Consider the following 6,000-nt stretch of genomic DNA (forward strand, 5'->3'; position numbering starts at 1 on the left):
GAAAAATAAATTTATTATTAAAGAAATTGACTTATTAAAGCATGAGTTTCATGCTTGGGTTAATTGTTTTTAGGTCAAAGCCTCCATTGAAGGCTTCTAGGGTTTATATCAAGTGTCCTTGTCCATGTCAAAATATAAAAGACTCTTCTTGGGCTCTATTTGTCAAAGAATAAATTTATTTTATTGTAAAATAGGTCAATTAGGCCTCCACCAAGTCGGCCTAAACAGAGGGGTGGAAACTCCTATATAAAGGCAACAACTCAACCTCATTTGTCACTCACACTCACAAGTTCGATCTGAAACTTCTAGGGCTAAAAAAGTGCGAATTGCAAGGAAAGAAGAGGAAAGGGCTAGCGAAGAAGAAGGTCTCTCCCAAGCATAAGAAGTTGAAATTCTCTCTCTCTCCCTCTCACATGTGAAGCTGTTAGAGGAGCCGAAAACTGCATAGATAAAACTGGGTTGAAATTCTATAGTCGGGGGTCGAAATTTTGTAGCTGGGAAGTCGAATTTTTGGATTGTTGCTGGGTTGAAGTTGTTGGATAAGAAAAGACTACTAAATCATCTTGAAATGCTGACTTGGTGGAGGAGGAAATTTTGTTGGTCTAAGGTCTTGGTCTATCTCATTTTGAATCTATTGAAGGAAGAGTTTTTGACTGGGTTTTCCCCTATATAGCGGTTTTAGCCTTGGTTGAGTGCCTATATATAGGGGTTTTAGCCTTAGTTGAGTGCCTACATCTGGTGTCCATGATCTTAATGTTTTTGTTTCAATAATTGCTTGATGAGAAGAAGATAAAAGGAAGAACACAAAGCAGTTAATAAGAACATAATAATATCAAAAGTAATTATCAATATAAGAAAATATTTTTGCCTTTCTGATTTTCTAACACCCCAAAGGGGAAGAACAATTCTAGGCCAACCCATCAATGAATAGGTGCAAGTTGCCAGTGATATGGTAGGGGTTTACTTCATGGAGGATGGCACAAATTTTGTACTAGCTATGAAAATTCCATCATCCTTGAGCGTTATAATGTGAAGAGGGAGTAATTGTGGGACTTGACTTACCCCTTTCCTTAGTCTATTTTTACCACCCCCCTTGTGTGCCTTTTCTTCATTGTTTTTGTTTCTTTTCTTGCATAGCTTGTGTTACAAGCTTTTATTTATGCATCATTAACCCCTTAAAAATGAAGTTGTTTATTGTTCATTGAGATTGGGAAATTCATAGTTCCTTTCATTTTGATTGCTCATGCATTAGCTTGGAATTAGGTGAAGGGTAATGAGGGAGGTAGAGCTTAGGATAAGCTTTTGTCTACATGCTTTGTTATATACCAACCAATTTTTTATTTATTTTATCATCATGGCACATGCTTTTTCCTTTCTTTTTGCTGCATCAATCTCCTAGGGAAAACTTTCCAGACACCTACTTTATGATAAAGAAAACAAGTCAATACTAGTGACAAATAACAATCAACCCAAATATGGGACATGAATATAAGGGACAAATGGAAAGTGTTAAGTATGGATTACCATAGACACACAACACCAATTAGTGCCTCTATTTGTGCCTCTCTTGGACAATGGAAAGAAAGGCCTCAAGGAATGTCACATTGAACTAGGGACAAAGGATAACTACCAAGGTGAAGCATGGAAACAATAATACAACCAAAAGCAGTCTATCATCAAATTCAACTAGTGATCTGTACTAGAATGGCCTTAAACATTAAATGGAAGCACTTGATTAAAAAATGATTAATATACTTTACAATAGATGACCCACCTTCATTTGATGAGTAAACTAGATAAAATAAAGCATGACTGGAGCATGGATGGAAGGCCTTTGAGGCTAGCTATTTGTGGAGCATCATAGGGCTATTGTCTGGCACATTGAACAAATGGTAGAAACATTTTCTCCTATGGGTTACCCACTTGGGTGGGTAACAAAGCCTATGGAGATCAGTGGCCAAGGAGAAGAGGGGAATTGGAGTGATTGGAGGCTTGAAGAGGAGCACAAAGGGGAAAAAGTATTAAACGAAGTCATTGATCTCTAAGGCAAAGAGAACAATCCAAGAGTACATGTAGTGCACAAAGTTGCAACACATTTTGAATGCTGGTTTGGCATAGAGAAGCAAGGCCTAGAGAGAGAGGCTCAAGTGAACTTGTTACATTGAGGCATTCTAGAACATATATATAATTTGTCATACTTGTAATGAGAATGAGTAAACCGTTTTGACCATTATATTTTATCTTTGTATTATTTCTTGTATGAGATCATTTTTATTTTTGAGTCTCTTGTTGTGAGAATCTTGTGTGTTGAGAATTCAGGCACACAAGGCTGAAATGTGTGTATTTCCCTTAATGCATCATCTTCAAAATGTGATGTCTTTATTGATACTAAGTACCACAATGTAAGGAAGACGAGAAACAAGATTGTTCTTTGGTAAATTTCAAATATTCTTGTGGTGTGGCCAATTATTGGCCACAATGATTGGTTGTATAATGTAGCAAAATACTTCAATTTAGGAGCCAGACTATAAAGATTTATTTGTTCATGATCTTTTCCACTAATTTTCCATGTATTATATCATTATGAAACCTCAATTTTCTTTTTAAGCTTATACTATATATATCAAGAATTTGTGGTAACTAAATAGGACGATGTTAACTAATAATCTAGTGTAAAACGTGTGACGTAATTGCAACATAAGTCCTCTTTTTCTTGGTGTGTCAATGAAATGTATCTAAATAGCAGGATGTTAACTGCAAATCTAATAAGGTTATTCGTTGACTGCAACGAGAGCAGTTTCAAATCCTAAGCCTATGAACCAAAGAAATCCTAAATCTACGTATGACAGATTGCATAGATCATGGGAATTTTGTTGCAAGACAACAAAAACTAAAGGAAAAGCATAGAACTCTTTGTGGGTGAAACATCTTTTGTTAGTGGAATGCCGCTCATCCTTTTTCATATTTAAGTTGTGACAAAGAACAGTAACATTATATCCATCCTTGAAGTGGATATTTCTTGTGATTTTTGATTGAGTGGATCATTTGATATGACGTGTATGCGCATGCTTAACTCATATTTGTCAATTGTTTGCTTCGATGTGATGCAAATCAATTTTGATATTTTGATAATAATAACCTTGAATTCTTGCATCTTCATTATAAGTTTGATCGCTCACATCCTATTGTTTGAGGTTTTGCAGGTGTATGGGACTTCTTTGCTACATTATTGCCAATTCTTTCGAATTGTTGGATTCGGTGCTTGTAAAAAGACACTTTTATGCTACATTATCTCCCAATTCTTTTTGATTGTTGGTTTGGTGCTTATAAAATTTGCTTGTATTCTACATTTACCCAATCCTTTCTGATTGTTGGATTTGGTGTTTGTAAATATTCTCACTGTATATTATCTTAAGTTAATTTTGTTTGACAATATTATCTTGTAACTTTAGTATCCTCTGAGTGCCATGAGGCTGACGAGTAAATGCCTGAGCCCTTTTTTTAAACTTTTAGTTGTCCTTGTAATTCTAATACCAGCTTTCAGTCAAAGTCGTTTTAGACTTGTTACAAAATCTATCATCACATTTCTTTTCTTTTCCTTTTGAAATAAAAGATGGTATGATTTTTTCCTATAGAAAAAAAGGATGGGAAGAGTTGTCAGTCAATGTCTTTTTAAACTTAGTTACATAATATCATCACATTCTTCCTCTTGAAATGAAAGATGATATGAATTTTTGATGGAAAAAAATATGAGGTTTAAAGGATACCAAGTGCAACACATCCTACTATGCAAGGCAAGAAGTGAAACTATTATCTTGATGTCATGCACTGGCTATTAAAATTTAATATAACTATATAGTTTGTAAAAAGACAAAGCAAGCAATCAACTAATGCATCCAAATGGAAAATAAGAAAATTGTGGTATAATTGCTAAGAAAATAATTGAAAAAAAATCAGTATCCTTAATTGTTTTGTAAAACAAAATTTACCTCTTTATTAAGAAAATAAACATTCTTTTATTCAATAAGTGTACAATGGAATAAGTGTGCAATGGATTCCGCTAAATAAAAATATGTAGTAAACAATGTCTATTTGTTATGATTGACAAAAATGTTTTTTCAAATGCATAAGAATATATTGAATAATAAATGATTGATAAGATAATGATAAAATGAACCTCCTAATGGTATACTTGCATTGATTCATCATCACAAGGTGAAGGGATGTGTGGCCTTTGATCTATCGTTAACCTAATGATGATATTATTATCATTATGTTTATATTACTGCCCCCCTTGATGATCGCTTTGTCCTCAAAGAATAGTAAATAGAATTTTCTCCAAGTAAGCATGTTTTTGTGGTGGCATCATCCCTGTGTATGTGTAATTTTAGGGGTTTGACTTCATTTATTCTTTGAGCATTAGCAAGGTTTCATTAAATTGTTTGCATCATACCATAAAATCATTTGGCCTGATGTAAAACCTTGATGCTTGTTGGTAACAAATTTTCCTTGCTTTTATTGTTGTATGTTCTTTTGTATTTCTTGTGTCTTTTTCATTATTTGTAATATATTTTTCTTGATAGAAAAACCTTCAACACCATATAATTTATAATCATGACTTCGCTAGTTAAATTCCATGAACTATTCTTCAAGGTTAGTGTTACAAGTGCCCGATTGCGTTAAACATTTTGGACATTGCACCATATCCATCTATTTCTCGAAGTGCATGATTGCATGAACCATCCTATGCCTAGCACCATGTCCTATTTTTGAAATGCACTATAAATATGAATAGAATCAAATACTTTTATTTTTATTTATTTTTTAATCGAGAGGAAAATTAGAGATGAAGAAAATGAATTTATATACTTGAAATTTATCGTCTACTTTGGAAATACTTAGAGGGGGGTGAATCAATATTTCACTTACATTTAGTTAATTTTTCCTTTTACAGAACATTAAGTAACTTCCTCAACATATCAAAACATTAATCAATAGTGCATAGTATCAAAAGATAGTAGACACCATATTTTTAGGTGGAAACCCTTTCAGTAGAAAAATCACCAAATGTTTCGATAATAATTTTATGAGTATATTAAATGCTTCAATGCCAACTGGAAGGATGATCCCAACACCTTGTTTTTATCAGTGGATGTTGCTAAGATACTCTAACACCCTTGCAAGTTCCAACTTGCCCTAACACCACCCTACCTCCTTGAAGTGTTTTTTGGCTACAACCTGAAGGTGACTTCAATCACTTGCATTGCACCACCTAACCACCATGAAAATGATAGAAGAATATACAACCAGTTGTGGGCTCTCGTACTAGGGATATTGACCCACTTACAATGATTTTCAAAACTTCACTACTAATATACTTCAAACCCTTATAACTGAACAAATGATCAACCCTTACAACAAATTTACTCCAATGAGAAAATGAAATCGTTACAACAAATGTACTTCATTGAGAATATGAAACCCTTATAACAAATCTACTTCAGCAAGAAGATGAAACCATTACAACAAATGCATTTTAGATGTATAGTGATACAATGAAACCCAAAATACTAAGTTGATGTACCTGCATTATGATGCCCTTCAAAATACTATGGCTAATTAGTTTGTAATTTGATGATGAATCTGTAGTCTGTGACCTAATGATGAGTCAGTGACTAAAGTCCTTTACAACAATTGGAGATAATCATGAATGATTTATGCCTTCATCTCTTAGGTTTTTTGCTTGTTGTAGAGATTTATGAATAGTTTTCACACACCTTGACTTCAGTGCTAGTCAAAAGGCTCGACTCTTGTATAAATTTCAGCAAATTTTCAATAATAGATCTGCCTTAGCTTGAGGTTTGCACTGAGCATAATAAGACCTCACAAATCTTAGAATTAGGGCATACAAAACATGGACAAATGTGCATAGGGCTGTGAACAAAGATGATTTGAGGAGACCGAAATGCAATACTACTATCGAGCATATAAAAGACTTGC

The 6,000-nt window shown here is 33.8% G+C and overlaps 1 protein-coding gene across 2 annotated transcripts in view; it reads left to right on the forward strand.

Moving 5' to 3' along the window:
* LOC149203684 (uncharacterized) overlaps positions 1–3,506 on the forward strand; it is a 283,560-nt gene extending 280,054 nt beyond the window's left edge. For both annotated transcript variants that reach the window (XM_089403520.1, XM_089403523.1), the window contains exon 16: positions 3,204–3,506. The gene's annotated coding sequence lies outside the window, so the exon portion shown is untranslated. The remainder of the gene's footprint in view (positions 1–3,203) is intronic.
* Positions 3,507–6,000: the final 2,494 nt, after the last annotated feature.

This window comes from Pinus tabuliformis, chromosome 2_1, assembly GCF_031772625.1.
Source record: "Pinus tabuliformis cultivar Carrire ecotype Pingquan chromosome 2_1, CPIR1, whole genome shotgun sequence".
Classification (NCBI taxonomy): domain Eukaryota; kingdom Viridiplantae; phylum Streptophyta; class Pinopsida; order Pinales; family Pinaceae; genus Pinus; species Pinus tabuliformis.